This window comes from Drosophila arizonae, chromosome X (assembly GCF_054131065.1).
Source record: "Drosophila arizonae isolate 15081-1271.41 chromosome X, UAZ_ARI_1.0, whole genome shotgun sequence".
NCBI classification, from domain to species: domain Eukaryota; kingdom Metazoa; phylum Arthropoda; class Insecta; order Diptera; family Drosophilidae; genus Drosophila; species Drosophila arizonae.
In genome coordinates this window covers 34,015,727-34,036,373 of record NC_142927.1, presented here as the reverse complement: position 1 = coordinate 34,036,373, position 20,647 = coordinate 34,015,727, and the positions used below count along the sequence as shown (strand labels likewise).

Here is a 20,647-nt window from a genome sequence, read left to right as displayed (position 1 = left end):
TGTCCTTGCTGTTCTTACGATGTCCTGGGAGTCCTGATCTGCCACTCGGCACTTCGACACTTTTGTCACTCTGACTTTCACTCTTAATAATCACTTTTTTCCTCCATTCACCCCATATGGAGCTGCCGGTGGCCTTTTATAGCATAGCCGCAGGCTCTGCTTCAGGTAGTAACGGGGCCTGTTCAGCTCTGGAGCGGTAAAAACGGTAAAGTGGCGTGATCTGGGTGACGCCACTTTCCCGCCAAATTGCGTGGCAGCCTCCCATTGGCCGAAGTACCGTTGCTTCCCTGCGAGTGAAAATGTCCACTACTCTCACCCGGCCCGAACGGCACCTCGGCTAGCGGTCCTCGATGACGTGTGTGCGACGCGGACCCATTGCTGTATCTGTAGGAGCAAAAGATGCCGACTATAGTCGGACCTTGACCCCTTTCCAGTCGCGAGGGTCGCTCCTACAGTATTCGCGTCGCTGTGTGGAGCAACATGTATATGCACGTATATGCATATAAACGCACAGCAAATACGTACGTTCATATACATTAATACGTGCATACCAATATTGCTCATCACACCCCTCTTTCTTCGGGAAAACACGAGACCATCGTGCTTGAATTTTGCGCTGCTTCGTTTTGCGTCTCTCGCTGTTAACGACGTCAGCTGTCCTGATATTTACCACTGGCAATGCTGTATGCTGCCGGTTGGTAAATGAAGTTAATATTTTTCTAAGTTCCCATCAAATTTGACCTGATGGCCTGCCGCTGCCAATGCCCACGCCGGGCGCTGCTGCAAAACTCGCCTTTCGGTTTTGCAACCCCCCGTGCTGCTGCTGGTTTCTGCTGCTCTTTGGACCCTTGGGGATGCTCCGGTGGGGCTCTGCAGTCATTTCATGTACTGCTGCTAGGAGATCGGGCCACAGACGTCGTTCGCAAATGGACACCGGCGTCAAGTCTTTGGTGTCGGTACGCTTGTTGGCCCCTCCTCTTTCGCGCACAGCTCCAGCAAAGTCGCTGGCCAGTGCGCGAGGATCGGTTGCCAAGCTTTTCGGACGCTCAGAGACTCGTAGCCGGTGGACAGTCGCGTGGCAGGCGTCTGTAACCACACTCTCCCAGCAAACAGCCACATGCCCGACTGCATGCCCCGCTTACACGATGGGCCGCCGCTGCCTCTGCCCACGCCGAGCGCTGCTGCAAAACTCACCAGTTGGTTTCACAGCCCCCGGTGGCTTTGGCACCCGTGCGGCGGCCACCTGCTACGTCAACTACCTCGTCGTCCTCTCCGTTGCTGATGAAGGCGTTCATAATAGCAGCTACTCTCCTGGTTGCTGCAGAGTCTCCGTTGCGGCACTACAGACAATTTTTGGATTGCTGTTGGGAGCTGGCCACATCGATGTCGTTCGCAACTGCCACCGGTGCCGAACTTCGACACCGACTGACATTTTGCGCCATACTCCTCATTTGCGCACAGCTCACAGCAAAGTCGCTGGCCATTGCGCGAGGATTCGGCGCCACGCCTCAGTACGGGCAACCGGATGGACTCGTCGCGTGACAGGCATCGATGGTGACGCGATCTCCCGACAGACCACCCAAATATATGGCTGCATGCTCTTCGTCTTCACTTGGAACACTCCACTCGACACACTGCACTCGAACGCCGTCGGTCCACTCTGGTAAGAGCGAAATCGGCCCGATACCCACATGCCCATTTATACCCTCGGCAGCATATAACGGCTTCTGTGTCCTCTGTTCAGCCCACTCTAGCTTTCCCTGCCTTATGGCTGAATTCCAGGCAGGCTACGGTATCGCCTTGATACCGTTTTCCCCACTCTCACATACACATGCACTCACCGCACACACAGCCTTTCGGTGGCCGAACATTTTAGTGCAAGCTCTTCTGCTGCGATACATTGTGGTTGGCCGTTTTATGTATCTCTTTGGTGGTGTTTATATATACATACATATACATATAAAACGTTGCTGTGTGTTTTGTTGTTGGCTGTTTTGCATGTCGCTGTGTGTTTTGTTGTTGGCTGTTTTAAATGTCGCTGTCGCTTTTGTTGTTGGCCGTTTTAGATGTCGCTCGCTTTGACATCTTCATGCGCTACCGATCGCTGAGCAGCCGACGTAGGCCCTTGACCCTTGCCTACGTTCGCTTGCTCTCGCTTCGCTGTGTGTGTGTGTGCAGAAATTCTTTCGCCTGGAATGCGTGCGGTTTGTTGAATTTTTTTTTTCACCCTGAACCAATTTAAAAAGGGGAAAACAGGGTATAATGGTTTTGTTAAAAGTATGTAACAGGCAGAAGGAAGCGTGGCAGACAAATTATATATATTCTTGATCAGGGCGACGAGCTGAGTCGATTTGGCCCTGTCCGTCGTTTTCCTAGGTCCGTGTATATCACGCGCATATCAAGTTTTTCTTTATATATCGATAACTACTCCCGATATTTTATTATCGATCAAAACCCTTATCGAAAGCTAGTTATTTAATTATATCTCCTACACCTTTAAAACTAGAGCTTGCAAATTCTAAATATAAACTTATATGTACTTTATATGTTTTCGATTTTTGTTGTAACTTGTCAACAAATAAATTCTTATAATGTTGCCCACACTACAGCGCAGCCTAAGCGCAGTCGCTGCTTACTGCGCAGTTAGCAGAGCGCATTCTAATACGTGCGTGTGTATGTATGTGTGTCGTAAAGAAGGGGTTCAGGGTATCTCCTAGTCGAGCAGTCTCGACTAGTCTTCTTACTCCTTTGTTTTCGCTTTCGTTAGAAAATGCATAATTTGGGCTGCGCGCGTTGTTGTTGCCGAGCGCGCATGCACTGTAGGTGGATGCTGCTTACACCTGCACTGCTTGTTGTTGTATTGCATTGCGCATGCACTGGTAGCTAAGTTTTAGGTACCGAACTGTACACTGCTTGTTGCCATGCGAGCGCAATTTAAACATTTGTTGTTGCGCAATTATACAGCTAATTTCCCGGTGGTAACTGTGGTTTTCCAGCCACAGATGCGTTTCGACGACAAAATCATGCATTTTGAGCAACATTTTTGCTGTGTTCTTCTTCTTCTTCTTTTTCTGTGCTTAAGTTAGAAGCAATACACTTCGCTGTGTATTCACTCCCCCCTTTTCTTTTTTTTTTTTTTGAAAAAAAATTAAACAGATCTAATGCTCACCCGTGTCTCCTGATCCGGCAGATTACTGGGGACACAAAACTGGCCACTAAATAAGGGTCTCCATAGCATGGGGCCAGTTTTGCTGCAAATCCCTCTGCGGCATTCGACAAGTGGCGTTCCTTTGCCCACACCTTGTCACCTAGGGCCGGCTTCTACTGCCGCCTCCGTAGGTTATATTGCTGCGCCTGATCCTGTCCAGGTCTCTCCAGGTTTCGACGCACTATCTGGAACACTTAGCGTATATCCATTGGGCTCTGTGCTTCCTGGCCTGTGCCTATAGTTTGCGCATCGAACAGAGATTTGGGCAGCCTTGGCTATCGCCCTTGCGTGATAAAGGCTGCCGAATACCCTGTAGATGCTGACACGCTGCTGTTGACCGCCAACGTCAACTCCGGCAATGCGTCATCCCAGCATCTCTGGTCGCCTCCAGTGAACTGCGCAATCATTGTTTTCATTGTCCTGTTGGCCCTCTCAGTGGGATTCTCCTGAGGAGTGTATGGTGCTGTTAGCTGGTGTCGCACACCAAGCTCCTCCAGGAACACCTTAAACGCCCGACTAGTTATTGAATGCCATTGTCTATGATGAGCACCTTCGGCGTGCCAAATCACGCCACGATTCGCTCTCGAAATGCCTTTTGGTGAGCCGCGGTATTCGCACTCCGCAGTGGCACCATCTCCGTCCATTTCGAGAAGCGGTCGATGAAGACTAAAAGCGTGGTGTTGCTGTGCTTTGATCTCGGCAGTGGGCCCACGAAATCGGCACACACTATTGCCCATAGCTCCTCGGGCACCTGCGTCAGCATTTGCATTTGACCAGCAGCCTGCAGCTGACTGGGCTTGTATCGCTGACACACTTCGCAGCGCTGCACGTATGCCCGCACATCCCTGTACATGCCAGGCCAATGATACCGTGCTGCCACCCAAACGATTGTTTTTCGGCTCCCAAGGTGGCCAGCGGTGGCTGCGTCGTGGCTCTCCTCCAGTACTTCCTTGCGCCGGTCCGCCGACACGCACAACGTTCATGCAGCCACATCCTCGTGGCCGGCTTGATGAGGGATGTGCCGATATAAGTTTCCAGCCTTCTCCATATAGTCTGGAAACTTATGTGACGCCCTCTTTAGGTTCTGACGAATCTTGGTGAGCCAGCGATATCCTGTCCCAGTTGGCATCTCCTTGCTCTTGACCAAACGGCACGTCTCTTCGCCCAGAGGCTGCCGTGAGAGCGCATTTGCTACTATATTCTGCTTACCCTTCCTGTAGTGAATCTCGAAGTCGTACTGCTGCACCTCCAGTGCCCATCTGGCAATCCTTCCCGTTGGGCTCTCGATAGAATTGAGCCACTTCAGAGCCATATGGTCAGTAACCACTACAAATTTATAGCTTTTTAGGTATGGCCCGAGCTTCCGTATGCCACAGATGATAGCCAGACACTCTTTTTCAGTAGCTGAGTAGTTCTTTTCAGCACTGTTCAGTGTCCGGCTGGCATACGAAATGACGCGCTCTCCTTCCTCCGAGGTCTGCTCGCAGTCGCCGGAATACCTCTCGTAGGTTGTCCATGTGCTCCTGCCGCGTTCTGCCGATGACGATGATGTCGCCCAGATAGGCGAAGGCATTGGGCATCATCTCTGGGCCGATGACCTGGTCCAGCGCCCGCTGAAATGTGGCCGGCGCGGAATGAAGCCCAAAAGGCCTTCCACTGGAACAGCCCCTTTCCTGGCACCGTGAATGCCGTCAGCGGTCTGCTGGTCTTCTCCATTGGTATCTGCCAATACCTTCAATTCCTTCAGATCCAAACTGCTGATGTAGCGCGCCTCTCGCAGCTGATCCAGAATATTATGCACTCGCGGCAAAGAGTATGCATCTTTAATCGACCTGCTGTTCAGCTGTCGAAAATCCACACATAGCCGCCACTTCCCATTCTTCTTGCGAACCATGATAATCGGTGCGCTATGTGGGCTCTGCGAGGGCTCGATGCAGCCTTTGGCCAACAGCTCATCCACCTGCAAGTTGATCTCCGCCTGCATTTTTGGATTTTTGGGGAAGTAGCGCTGCTTAATGGGCCTGTTGTCCTGCATCTTGATCCAGTGCTCCGTGATCCTGGTGGTGCCTTTCACTTGCTGGAACTATTCCAGCTCATGCCTAAGAAAAGCGTCCACCTCTGGGTCCTCGTGCATTGGCGTTGGCTGCTCCATGTTCGCCTCTGCTGGCGTCTCTGGGTCCGCCTCCACGCTGGCCACAGCCACGGACAGCTTCTCTTCTGATTGTCTGCTCGAATTCTCGGCTCGATTTTCAGTGTCAAGCCGCCGTATTCCAGTGTGGTGCCCATGCTGGCCAAGAAATCCCAGCCCAGCACCAGATCGTCGATCACTCCTGGCGGAATCAGCAACGGGATTTGGGTTTGCTGATTCCCAGGCTGATCGTCGTCTCCAGCTGCGAGTCCGCATGACTGCAACTGCCGTCCGCCAAGCGTATGCGCCGCCATGTGGCACGCACCACGCCCACTCCTCTGAGCCTGTCAGCAAGCTTTTCGCTGGTTAAGCTGCACTCCCGTGTTGATCTTTGTTGAGTGGCTCCAATGGCCTCGATCGCTGTCACCTGGCTGCCAACGTCCTGGAGACGGCCCACTAGCGCCTGGGGGCTCCTGGCCGCTGCTCCCGGTCGCCCCTGGATGGCGGGTGCCGCTGCTCCCTACTAGCAACAGTAAAACGTTCGCACTCCAATGCGCCCGCACTGACAACAGAAATCCTTGTTGCGACACGTAAAAGCGCGGTGCCCCTCTTGACCACACACTCGGCATGCCCTGGCTGTATTTGGGATGTGTGTTCTTGCTCCGGCTGCGCATGTCCTTGGCGCAGGCAAAGGCTTCGCCTCATCCTCCATGCGGCAAGCTCTGCCTCCAGATCGTCCTCCGTGACGGCGGTCGTAGCCTCATCCCTGAGTGAGGCACGGCGTCCATGCGGTCGACCCAGCTCGGCGATCCTCTCAACCCACTCGCCAAACTGCCTCCACATCGCGTCCAGTGTGCCTGACAAGCTCACCCCGAACTCGTCACCATAACGCAGCACTTCATCCTTTTTCAAGTAACATACCCACGCTCGCACCATAATCACAATTTCTAATTAAACTCTTATCGCAGGGCCCCACGTTGAGCACCAGTTGTAACGAACCTTCGGTTTATCTCGAGTCTAAGCTGGGCTAGTTTCAGCTGACTGTGGATTCGTGCCAACAAATTTATTTGTTGAAGAATTTTCGATATTAATTAGTCACTTGTGATTTAGTTTATAGCGTAAAGTACATTTTCTTGAATATAATTTGTTGAATTTACACGTCACTTATTTTATGCTGGTTCACTTTAGCAAGGCACAACGGCTGAGTGCTAATTCAACGCACTCCGGCTGGGAGAGTGTTGTGCTAAAAGACGCTAGTTCACCGGGACGATTCGGAAAATGCCAGGATTTGGGTCTGTGAACTCCGGCGGTTCGCTCGGCTATACAGATCTCTCCTACTATTCCACTCGCTCACAGCACAACACTAGCTTCGTTTCACTCACAACGCTTCTCTTTTTACGCACGGCTACGTGAACTTACTCAGATATGCAGGCCTCGCTTAAGCTGCTGGGCTGCACCAATGTCCTTGTTGGTGCCGCTGACGATCCTGCTTGCCTCTTTAGTCGTCGCAAGGATTCCCACTGTCCCACGATGTCCTTGCTGTTCTTACGATGTCCTTGCTGTGCTTACGATGTCCTGGGAGTCCTGATCTGCCACTCGGCACTTCTACACTTTTGTCACTCTGACTTTCACTCTTAATAATCACTTTTTTACTTTCTTAACTGACTGACTCACCCCGTATGGAGCTGCCGGTAGCCTTTTATAGCTCAGCCACAGGACCTGCTTCGGGTCCACTACTCTCACCCGGCCCGACCGGCACCTCGGCTAACGGTCCTCGATGATCGACGTGTGTGCGACGCGAGCCCATTACTGAATCTATAGGAGCAAAAGAGGCCGACTATAGTCGAACCTTGACCCCTTTCTAATCGCGAGGGTCGGTTCTACAGTACTCGCGTCGCTGTGTGGAGCAACATGTATATGCACGTATATGCATATAAACGCACAGCAACTACGTACGTTCATATACATTAATACTTGCATACCAATATTGCTCCTCACAATATAATACCTAGAGACTTGTTTTTTTTTTTAATATCCATATATACAGCGTGGATATCGAGTTTTTCTCCATAAATCGATAAGTCTTCCCGTTATTATACCCTGAACCCATTGAAAATGGGAAATCAGAGTATAATGGTTTTGTTAGAAGTATGTAACAGGCAGAAAGAGGCGTGGCAGACCCCACAAAGTATATATATTCTTGATCAGGGCGACGAGCTAAGTCGATTTGGCCCTATCCGTCTGTCTGTCCGTCCGTCCGTATGTGTGAACGCGTCGATCTCAGAAGATATAAGAGCTAGAGACTTGAAAGTTTTTTTCCTAGGTCCGTGTATATCACGCGCATATCGAGTTTTTCCCTATATATCGATAATTACTTCCGATATTTTATTATCGATTAAAAACCATATCGAAAGCTAGTTATAATTATATTTCCTACACCTTTAAAACTAGAGCTTGTAAATTTTGAATGTAGTCTTATATGTATTTTATATAATTTCGATTTTTGTTGTAATTTACCCCCCACCCCTATATCGACGCCCTCAAATACTAGAGACTTGTGCTTTGGCATGTACATACATTTTTACAATATGATTACGCTCTGAAAGTTTCATTAAGATTGTACGTCTAGAAATTAAATTATTCAACAAATAACTTCTTATAATGTTGCCCACACTGCAGCGCAGCCCAAGCGCAGTCGCTGCTCATTGCGCAGTTAGCAGAGCGAGTTCTGATACGTGCGTGTGTATGTATGAGTGCCGAAAAGAAGTGCAGAGTGATTAGAATATCATATTCAGGGTATCTCCTAGTCGAACAGTCTCGACTAGGGTCTTCTTACTGGTAATCCGCCACTGCAGCCAATGCGTGTTTATGCGTGGGTGCGTATCTCTGTGTGAGTGCGTGTGTGTGAGCGTGCGGCTGTGGCCGCGAAGGTGCTTGTCAATTCCCAAGCTTCCTGCATGGCGTTGACTATGTTGTCCGCTCTGATGGAGCGGCCCAGTGCCTTTTCCATACGACGCCTCTCCTCCAGGAACCGTCCACATACGAAAAAGATGTGGTTGGCGTCTTCCACATGCCCTCGCCCGCACCAGGGGCACTCGTCAGATTCCTCGTGGCCAAAGCGCTTCAAATAGCTCCGAAAGCATCCATGGCCCGAGAGGATCTGCGAAAGGTAGAAGTTAGCCTCGCCGTGTTTGCGGTTAACCCATTGTTCGAGCTCCAGGATGAGCTCGTGCGTCCACCGCCCTTTAGCTGAGCTATTCCACTTTCTTTGCCATCGTTCACCCTGATAGCGTTGTGTCGCACAGGTGCGAGTGAATTCCGCTCCACTGCTTCGGCGACCAGGTACTCCAGTGGCACTATGCCGGCTATGACAAGCGCCGCATCATCGGAGATAGTCCTGAAAGCGCAGCTGACTCTGATTGCGCTCAGCCTGTAGATCGCGCAAATGCCTCGGCTGTAGCTCGGCGTTGCCATCGCTCTTGACCATATTGGCGCAGCATAGAGGATGACAGACCTAATGACGCTCATTAGGAGAAGTGTTGAAGGTTTTTCTTAAATGAAACACGGTATATGTAGGCGCAACGCAAAAAGTTTATTTAACACAATATTCAGTAACAAGTACACTTCTTCACGTACCGCGACGATTTGAACTTAACTAACCGAGCCGACACACTGACATTGATCTTACACAATGAACTTACTGAATGAACTTTGGCTCGACTTACAGCACGCTTATATACCTACTTCTACTGCATATCGAATGTTCTGGATGTCTCCTTATGCTTCTATGTTTGCGTCTATTTCATAATCCAGAACATTCGGTTTCTTATTCTAGAGACAAATGTGCGATCAGCCGACGACTGTGTTTACCGTTAGCTCAAATGCCCACTTGATGATGAGTTTTTCGAGATCAATCCTCAACAAGAAGCCATCGTTGCTGTTTAGGTCCCCGCGTGTTAAGCATAATTCTTGAGAGAGCTCTACAAGAATCAGCTGCCTTTTTATGCACATATTCTAAGTGCTCGCGGAAAGTTAATCTTGTGTCTAACATGACGCCAAGATACTTAATCGCCCTCTTTGACGCAATGCTGACGCTGCCTATCCTTATATTGGCAGTCTCCACTTTTTTGCGACTGCTTACTAGGACAACTTCCGTCTTGTGCGCCGCAAGCTCGAGCCCAGCTTCGTATGCGATTGATACTTTCGCTGCACATATCCTCTGTATCTTTGAGCTCCTTGCCTATGGCAACGACAGCCACATCATCAGCAAAGCCAATGATGTGCGCAACTGCTGGTACTTCCAAGCGCAGTACGCCGTCGCCCCAGCACTGAGCCTTGGGGTACTCCAGCTGACACTGTATGAGTTTGAGGACCCTCACTCGTATTGTGTACCAGTGTTCTTCCTCTGAAGTAACTCTTTATTGTTTCTTTAAGATATTTAGGGATATTATATTGTGACAGCGCATTCAGTATCATATCCCAACTAGCTGTGTTGAAGGCGTTCTTAACGTCCAGGGTCGCGATGATGCAGTATTGCTTCGTCCCGTGCGTCCATCTGGTGCCTTGGATGGCGGAAGTTGCCAGGCCAACAGCTTTTTCTAGAGCATCCGTTGTTGACCGGGCCTTCCGGAATCCAAATTGATTTGGTGATAGGCCTCCGGCGCTAGCAATAGCAGTCTCCAGTCTAGAGCAGATCAATTTCTCAACCACCTTTCCTATGGTGTCTAAGAGGAAGATCGGTCTGTATGAAGATGGCTCGTCTGGTGGTTTGCCAGCCTTGGGTAGCAATACCAGGTTCTGGGTCTTCCATTTTGCAGGGAACGTCTCTTGTATTAAGCATTCGTTGAATTATTCGGCGAACGTACTAGGTTGCAAGGGCTAGCTTTAGCGCACGATTTGGGATCCCGTCCGGCCCTGGAGCTATGTTGGTTCTAAGACCTCTGAGAGCTACTAAGATTTCCTCGACTGTAACTAAAATAATTAGAGTGCTCGTTGAGCCCTGATTAGCAGACTCGGACTCCGGGGCATGAGTCGCACAACTCTAGAAAGCATTCTCTTTTGCTTGCCCGAATGGCCTTTGTTCACGCATGAACATATGAATATACGAAGATCGTATACATGCCTCCGACGCACTCTACGACTAGCAGGTAGTGCGCTGGGAAAAGATAAGGGTCACATGTACAGACTCTATAAATAGACAAATGGACACCAACCCTTGCAACCCCAGAGTCAGATATGTAAGAGACGAACGCTGAGCCTTACAACCTCAGCGATAAGATAAGAATATGTAATAGACCAATGCTGAGCCTTACACACTCAGCAATAGACGCACTAGATTTAAGGGTTGAAATTATGCATAAGTGTGGGTATATAAACCCAGACTCAAAAGAATAAAGATCAATACGCAACTAAACACAATCAAAGTCAAGTGTATTCGTTCAGCCTTCTTCAACTGTCTTCTGGTTGCCTGGTAAGCTAATTGTTTTTCGAAAAACGTAGACCTACTCAAAGCCCGTTGATAGCTTCTTCTCGCCTGGATGCATTTGCGACGAATGTCACCTATTTGTGCATTCCACCAATACGTAGGCTCTTGTTGTCGCGTGAACTGCTTGCGACGTAACATGCTCCTATTGCAGGCACTTTTAATTTGGGCTACCATTTGGCATGCTCTGTCCACAGCATTACCAATTGTGCCCAGAGACTGAATGGCCTCTGAAAAAGCCGCGGGATCAAAAGTATCTAGCCGATACGATTCCCTCCACAAGGTTGAGGTGGCTCACCTATTGTGAACAGAAGTGCTGTATGATCGCTGCCCTTATAGCTATCGCAGTGGCTCCATGTTGCTTCCCGAACTAGGGATGAAGTGACAAATGTAATGTCAATTACAGATCCGTATCCAGCCCGACTGAAGATGAACTCGTGGCTAGTGTTGAGCAGTGCAACATCTAGTGTCGCCAAAAATTTCTAGTAAGATATGGCCTCTGACATTTGTTGTGTGGCTACCCCATTCTAATGCCCATGAGTTAAAATCTCCTGCTATAATGGCCTTCTGACCCCTAGCATCCTCGGCAAGCTCGTCAAGCGCCGTTGTGAAATCACTGAGCTGCATGCTGGGGGCCAGGTAGCAGCTGTAGAGCCATAGGCTACCGTATTGGCCACGTACGAGCCCATTAAATGACTTAACATTCGAAAGAACATTCGTTGTGTTGCCACATACCCACAACACCGCTTTGCCATTAGCATCTGTTGCCCATGTCCTAGGGCAGCTGGTTCTACAGTGGTGAGGCTCACTGAGAAATGCTACGTCTATACATTTTTCCCTTATGGTCTGCTCTAGAAGGTCTTGGGCAGCAGCACAATGATTTAAGCTGAAGGAACCTTAACATTTCATTTTACGAGCAGCCTTGCGGTAGGATGGGCACTTGAAACTGCCTGCTGAGTGGTCCGTCTGCTTTTCACCTTTCCGGATGCAGAGGCTACATTTTGGTGGCTTGGTGCATGCTTTTGCACTGTGACCCATCTCTCCACACCTGAAACAGGCGCCCTCTAGGTCACAGTCGCTGCCGCAGTTTGCTGCCATATGACCGTAATCGAGGCACTTGAAACAGCGTTTAGGCTGTCAACGGCCCGGATCCGGCATACAACCCATCCAATTCAGATTTTAGACAGCTCGAGCAGAGTTTTGGCTTTTCCAATTGGAAGAGTAGCTCTTTGCTTTCCACCAAAAGCCGGTCGAAGCGACTTGATAGCCTCAATGGGGAGTGAGCTATCCTTCAACTCCGCCCTAATGGCCTCCAAGATCTCCTCTTTGCTCGCTAACTCATCTATGTCACAAATCTCCGATTTAGGTAAGTGTTTTAACTACAGCTCGGTCACCCAAGGCCTTGCCTACAGCTTCGTGAAGGGCCTCAGCGCTATGCTCCGGCTTTCTGCTCAGTTGCAACAAAAGGTACCCCTTAGCTGTCTTCCTAATGCCTTGAACATCGCTGCTCATATGCTTTAAATTTGGGTCGGTCTTGACTACACGAAGCATGTCCGCATAGCTGCAACCACCCACGCCTGAAATCGCGATTGCGTCATTTCTGGGTCGTTTTTGCACGGTCTTGCGTCCCTTAACGACTGTCCAGCTGTTCGGGTTTGTCTGTTGACCTGCCTGATTTGAATTTTCAGCTGTAGCTCGTAGAGCCATTGGTTCTTTTGGGTTCGCTGCGCCTTTATTGGGCCTCGGGTTTTTTGAGGGTGTTTTCCTCTGATCGGTGGCAACTTCCCTCGACCGCTTGGGCGTATTGCTTACTGAGATCGCGCTAGTGACCGCTTTCTCCACTACTTTCTGGAGTGACATGGTCTGCACCTCGCAGTTTTTAACCGGTCGGTTGCAGAGCTTTTCAGCCGTCTTATGGAAATTGACCAGCCTAGCCAGCTCCTCTCTCATTAGGGCATTAATATACCGCTGACCCCCAAATAAGGCAGTCAAGCCCTCTAGAATAACTCCTATTTGGGCTAACGCTTCTTTTAATGAGTTGGGTGCCTGGCACTCAGCCACTGGGGACTGATTAAAAGTCGACGGCTCCGGCAGCGCCCTCTGTTCTTGCTGAGGTGATCGCTGCAACGAGGAACGACGCGCGAAAGCTTGCAGCTCGTCCTTCATCCTGGCATCCATTTTTTGCTCCAACTACAACGACGTGAAGCCTGCAGTGGGCAATGGCTACTAACATATTTTTGACTTTACAGACCGCAGTATCTTAAACTCAGCTTAACAGCAAGAGCCCGAAAGTATGCACTACTTTAAGTAACTGCGTCTTCACACCACATGTTAGGTTGCTGTCTTTGCTAAGACTTAGCAACTCACCAAAGTTAGTGAGCAGCTGATTGTCCGCTGCAATTTCCAGCACTACTAACAGCTGTTAGAGTGAATGCACCTGATATTTATACCCTGAACCCATTTTCAATGGGAAATCAGGGTATAATGGTTTTGTTGAAATGTATGTAACAGGCAGAAGGAGGCGTGGCAGACCCCACAAAGTATATATATTCTTGATCAGGGCGACGAGCTGAGTTGATTTGGCCCTGTCCGTCTGTCTGTCCGTCTGTCCGTCTGTCCGTATGTATGAACGCGTCGATTTCAGAAGATATAAGAGCTAAAGACTTCAAATTTTTTTTTAAATGTCCGTAATTACAGCGCGCATATCAAGTTTATCATTAAAAATCGATAACTTATCCCGATCTTTTTTTTTATCGATAAAAACCCTTATCGAAAACCAGTTATAAAATTATATCTTCTACACCTTCATTGCTAGAGTCTCCAAATTTTTAATGTATGCTTATATGCAATTTATAGTTTACAGTTTCGGTTTTTGTTAAAATTTACCCCCCACCCTTAAATTCACCTCCTCACCCTCACTTTCGTAAAAAATACTAGATACTTGTGCTTTGGCAAATACATGCATATCTATGTTATAATCATAATCTGAAAGTTTCATGAAGATCGTATGTCCACAAAAAAATTATTATTAAACAATTAAGTTCTCATGGTAAGCGCACACTGCGCCCATGCGTGTTTATGCTTGTGTGTGTAAATGTTTGTGTATGTGTGTGTGTGTGTATGTATGCCTGTGTGTGTGCGTGTTTCTTGTGTTGTGAGGAGCAATATAGGTATACACGTATTTATGTATATGAACGTACGTATTTGCTGTGCGTTTATATGCATATACGTGCATATGCATGTTGCTCCACACAGCGACGCGAATACTGTAGGAGCGACCCTCGCACTGGAAAGGGGGTCAAAGTCCTGTTAGAGGCGGTCTCCTTCGCTGCTACAGATTCAGCAATGGGTTCGCGTCGCACGCACGACGATCATCGGTGACCGTTAGCCGAGGTGCCGTTCGGGCCGGGTGATAGCAGTGGAGATTTTCACTCGCATGGCAACAATGGTACTTCGGCCAATGGGAGGCTGCCACGCAATTTGGCGGTAAAGTGGCGTCACCCAGATTACGCCACTTTACCGTTTTTACCGCTCCAGAGCTGAACAGGCCCCGTTACTACCTGAAGCAGAGCCTGCGGCTATGCTATAAAAGGCCACCGGCAGCTCCATACGGGGTGAATGGAGGAAAAAAGTGATTATTAAGAGTGAATGTCAGAGTGACAAAAGTGTCGAAGTGCCGAGTGACAGATCAGGACTCCCAGGACATCGTAAGAACAGCAAGGACATCGTGGGACAGCAAGAACATCCAGTGGGAATCCTTGCGACGACTAAAGAGGCAAGCAGGATCGTCAGCGGCACCAACAAGGACATTGGTGCAGCCCAGCAGCTTAAGCGAGGCCTGCATATCTGAGTAAGTTCACGTAGCCGTACGCAAGAAAAGTGTTTGTGAGTGAAACTTAGCTAGTGTTGTGCTGTGAACGAGTGGGATAGTAGAAGAGACTTGTATATCTGAGCGAACCGCCAGAGTTTACAGATCGAAATCCTGGCGTTTCACGAATCGTCCCGGTGAACTAGCGTGTTTTAGCACAACACTCTCCCAGCCGGAGTGCGTTGAACCAGCGCTCAGTAGGTGTGCTTCGCTAAAGCCAACCAGCGAATCAGCATAAATTTAAGTGACGTGTAAATTTCAAACTTATCCAGAAAATATACATTTACGCTATAAAACCTAAATCATAAGTGACTAATTAATATCGCAGGGGCTTCAACAAATAAATTTGTTGGCACGAATCCACAGTCAGCTGAAACTAGCCCAGCTTAGACTCGGGATAAACCGAAGGTTCGTTACAGTGTAAGCTGAAGGACACGAAAAATTATTGAAATAGCTAATACTCCAAGGGTTCAGGAGATCTCGTAGTCGAGCAGTCTCGACTAGAGCTTTCTTACGTTCTGTTCTGTTTTTAGACTCATTCACGAAAGTGAATTAGTATATTGGTTTTGTGCAATGTCCGTCTTGCTGTCCGTCCGTCTGTCCGCCTGTCCGTATGAACGCAATCTATTTCGTCGCTATTGAAGCTAGAGACTTGAAATTTGGAACACATACTTGTGTATATCTCCGATTTATAAAGTGTTAAAATTTTCCCGATCCGCCCACTAAGGGCGTGGCAAATCGGAAAATGCATTTTCCGATATACCAGAAATCATGTTTGTTGATGAGCTAGAAAGCTGAAATTTGGAAGTTAGATCCGCGTCGACCACCCAAGATCACAAGCTATGGCGGATATATCTACGCATATTGGGGGCGTGGAAAATCGGACACAGCTGTATCTCCTAAAGTTATAAACCTACTATTCTGAAATTTTGCAAGTAAGCTGATGTTTTAATTCTATAAAAATGGGTGAAAAATTATAAATCGGACCTGATGATATAGTGATTTTTCGAATTCGGCTATATTTTGGACACTATTGATGCTAGAGACCTGAAATTTGGTATATATACGCGGGTTGACCACCCAAGTCCAACGAGCTATGGTAGATATATGTCCGCCCATAGGGGCCGTGGCAAACCGCAAAATGTTATATCTTTTATCTTATCTCAAAAGCTTATATATCTTATCGATGCCCTAAAAATAATTTTAAAGCCTCTTTAGGGGCGTGGCATATCAAAAAATACCCTGTAATTTTCACATTTTTTGAGCGTAAGAATTCAAATTTTGCATTTAGGTTACCGGTTGCCCATTCTAAGAACTGACCAAAAATGAGGAGTCTACGGCCACTAGGGGCGTGGCAATCGGCAATTATAGTGCCCACATTGCGGCATTTATATGCGTCAGCCATCTATTTATGTATTTGTACACATAAATAGGCCTAACAGATAGCACGGAAGGAAACATTTTTATAAAATTAATAATATATGAAAATGCTAAAATAAAAAAAATTTTGCAGTTTACAAAAACGAGTTTTCCGCGGGATTTGAGCTCGCACCCAAGCCGAAAAGCATGTTCATGTCAAAATATTTAAAATAAAGATCGCCGGCGCTTCAGCCTACAGCACCACCGCGTCGATCAATCAACAGTAGTTAAAACAAAATTACATTATTGTTATGACGCCACATAGCAAAGAAAAGCCAGTGTAGCGGCTGGAAATTCAAAAACAATGCAAAGGCAAATCAATCGCAACTTAGATTCTTAGAATATGCTAGAGTACGCATTTATGTGTACATACATACACACATACAAATGAGCGCGTGTATAAGGCTGGAATGCTCGATGCTATGCGTGCAGACTTACATATATGCAGAATGTTCACGCATGAACATATGAATATACGAAGATCGTATACATGCCTCCGACGCACTCTACGACTAGCAGGTAGTGCGCTGGGAAAAGATAAGGGTCACATGTACAGACTCTATAAATAGACAAATGGACACCAACCCTTGCAACCCCAGAGTCAGATATGTAAGAGACGAACGCTGAGCCATACAACCTCAGCGATAAGATAAGAATATGTAATAGACCAATGCTGAGCCTTACACACTCAGCAATAGACGCACTAGATTTAAGGGTTGAAATTATGCATAAGTGTGGGTATATAAACCCAGACTCAAAAGAATAAAGATCAATACGCAACTAAACACAATCAAAGTCAAGTGTATTCGTTCAGCCTTCTTCAACTGTCTTCTGGTTGCCTGGTAAGCTAATTGTTTTTCGAAAAACGTAGACCTACTCAAAGCCCGTTGATAGCTTCTTCTCGCCTGGATGCATTTGCGACGAATGTCACCTATTTGTGCATTCCACCAATACGTAGGCTCTTGTTGTCGCGTGAACTGCTTGCGACGTAACATGCTCCTATTGCAGGCACTTTTAATTTGGGCTACCATTTGGCATGCTCTGTCCACAGCATTACCAATTGTGCCCAGAGACTGAATGGCCTCTGAAAAAGCCGCGGGATCAAAAGTATCTAGCCGATACGATTCCCTCCACAAGGTTGACGCCCTGGCAGGTGGCTCACCTATTGTGAACAGAAGTGCTGTATGATCGCTGCCCGTATAGCTATCGCAGTGGCTCCATGTTGCTTCCCGAACTAGGGATGAAGTGACAAATGTAATGTCAATTACAGATCCGTATCCAGCCCGACTGAAGATGAACTCGTGGCTAGTGTTGAGCAGTGCAACATCTAGTGTCGCCAAAAATTTCTAGTAAGATATGGCCTCTGACATTTGTTGTGTGGCTACCCCATTCTAATGCCCATGAGTTAAAATCTCCTGCTATAATGGCCTTCTGACCCCTAGCATCCTCGGCAAGCTCGTCAACCGCCGTTGTGAAATCACTGAGCTGCATGCTGGGGGCCAGGTAGCAGCTGTAGAGCCATAGGCTACCGTATTGGCCACGTACGAGCCCATTAAATGACTTAACATTCGAAAGAACATTCGTTGTGTTGCCACATACCCACAACACCGCTTTGCCATTAGCATCTGTTGCCCATGTCCTAGGGCAGCTGGTTCTACAGTGGTGAGGCTCACTGAGAAATGCTACGTCTATACATTTTTCCCTTATGGTCTGCTCTAGAAGGTCTTGGGCAGCAGCACAATGATTTAAGCTGAAGGAACCTTAACATTTCATTTTACGAGCAGCCTTGCGGTAGGATGGGCACTTGAAACTGCCTGCTGAGTGGTCCGTCTGCTTTTCACCTTTCCGGATGCAGAGGCTATATTTTGGTGGCTTGGTGCATGCTTTTGCACTGTGACCCATCTCTCCACACCTGAAACAGGCGCCCTCTAGGTCACAGTCGCTGCCGCAGTTTGCTGCCATATGACCGTAATCGAGGCACTTTAAACAGCGTTTAGGCTGTCAACGGCCCGGATCCGGCATACAACCCATCCAATTCAGATTTTAGACAGCTCGAGCAGAGTTTTGGCTTTTCCAATTGGAAGAATAGCTCTTTGCTTTCCACCAAAAGCCGGTCGAAGCGACTTGATAGCCTCAATGGGGAGTGAGCTATCCTTCAACTCCGCCCTAATGGCCTCCAAGATCTCCTCTTTGCTCGCTAACTCATCTATGTCACAAATCTCCGATTTAGGTAAGTGTTTTAACTACAGCTCGGTCACCCAAGGCCTTGCCTACAGCTTCGTGAAGGGCCTCAGCGCTATGCTCCGGCTTTCTGCTCAGTTGCAACAAAAGGTACCCCTTAGCTGTCTTCCTAATGCCTTGAACATCGCTGCTCATATGCTTTAAATTTGGGTCGGTCTTGACTACACGAAGCATGTCCGCATAGCTGCAACCACCCACGCCTGAAATCGCGATTGCGTCATTTCTGGGTCGTTTTTGCACGGTCTTGCGTCCCTTAACGACTGTCCAGCTGTTCGGGTTTGTCTTTTGACCTGCCTGATTTGAATTTTCAGCTGTAGCTCGTAGAGCCATTGGTTCTTTTGGGTTCGCTGCGCCTTTATTGGGCCTCGGGTTTTTTGAGGGTGTTTTCCTCTGATCGGTGGCAACTTCCCTCGAGCTTTTCAGCCGTCTTATGGAAATTGACCAGCCTAGCCAGCTCCTCCATCATTAGGGCATTAATATACCGCTGACCCCCAAATAAGGCAGTCAAGCCCTCTAGAATAACTCCTATTTGGGCTAACGCTTCTTTTAATGAGTTGGGTGCCTGGCACTCAGCCACTGGGGACTGATTAAAAGTCGACGGCTCCGGCAGCGCCCTCTGTTCTTGCTGAGGTGATCGCTGCAACGAGGAACGACGCGCGAAAGCTTGCAGCTCGTCCTTCATCCTGGCATCCATTTTTTGCTCCAACTACAACGACGTGAAGCCTGCAGTGGGCAATGGCTACTAACATATTTTTGACTTTACAGACCGCAGTATCTTAAACTCAGCTTAACAGCAAGAGCCCGAAAGTATGCACTACTTTAAGTAACTGCGTCTTCACACCACATGTTAGGTTGCTGTCTTTGCTAAGACTTAGCAACTCACCAAAGTTAGTGAGCAGCTGATTGTCCGCTGCAATTTCCAGCACTACTAACAGCTGTTAGAGTGAATGCACCTGATATTTATACCCTGAACCCATTTTCAATGGGAAATCAGGGTATAATGGTTTTGTTGAAATGTATGTAACAGGCAGAAGGAGGCGTGGCAGACCCCACAAAGTATATATATATTCTTGATCAGGACGACGAGCTGAGTTGATTTGGCCCTGTCCGTCTGTCCGTATGTATGAACGCGTCGATTTCAGAAGATATAAAAGCTAGAGACTTCAAATTTTTTTTAAAATGTCCGTAATTACAGCGCGCATATCAAGTTTATCATTAAAAATCGATAACTTATCCCGATCTTTTTTTTATCGATAAAAACCCTTATCGAAAACCAGTTATAAAATTATATCTTCTACACCTTCATTGCTAGAGTCTCCAAATTTTTAATGTATGCTTATATGCAATTTATAGTTTACAGTTTCGGTTTTTGTTAAAATTTACCCCCCACCCTTAAATTCACCTCCTCACCCTCACTTTCGTAAAAAATACTAGATACTTGTGGTTTGGCAAATACATGCATATCTATGTTATAATCATAATCTGAAAGTTTCATGAAGATCGTATGTCCACAAAAAAATTATTATTAAACAATTAAGTTCTCATGGTAAGCGCACACTGCGCCCATGCGTGTTTATGCTTGTGTGTGTAAATGTTTGTGTATGTGTGTGTGTGTGTATGTATGCCTGTGTGTGTGCGTGTTTCTTGTGTTGTGAGGAGCAATATAGGTATACACGTATTTATGTATATGAACGTACGTATTTGCTGTGCGTTTATATGCATATACGTGCATATGCATGTTGCTCCACACAGCGACGCGAATACTGTAGGAGCGACCCTCGCACTGGAAAGGGGGTCAAAGTCCTGTTAGAGGCGGTCTCCTTCGCTGCTACAGATTCAGCAATGGGTTCGCGTCGCACGCACGACGATCATCGGTGACCGTTAGCCGAGGTGCCGTTCGGGCCGGGTGATAGCAGTGGAGATTTTCACTCGCATGGCAACAATGGTACTTCGGCCAATGGGAGGCTGCCACGCAATTTGGCGGTAAAGTGGCGTCACCCAGATTACGCCACTTTACCGTTTTTACCGCTCCAGAGCTGAACAGGCCCCGTTACTACCTGAAGCAGAGCCTGCGGCTATGCTATAAAAGGCCACCGGCAGCTCCATACGGGGTGAATGGAGGAAAAAAGTGATTATTAAGAGTGAATGTCAGAGTGACGAAAGTGTCGAAGTGCCGAGTGACAGATCAGGACTCCCAGGACATCGTAAGAACAGCAAGGACATCGTGGGACAGCAAGAACATCCAGTGGGAATCCTTGCGACGACTAAAGAGGCAAGCAGGATCGTCAGCGGCACCAACAA

At 47.8% G+C, this 20,647-nt stretch overlaps 1 protein-coding gene across 19 annotated transcripts in view; it reads right to left on the bottom strand.

Annotated features, from left to right (window-relative positions):
- Window positions 1-20,647, bottom strand: part of LOC108620537 (uncharacterized) — a 180,157-nt gene that overhangs the window by 17,311 nt on the left and 142,199 nt on the right. The window lies entirely within an intron of this gene.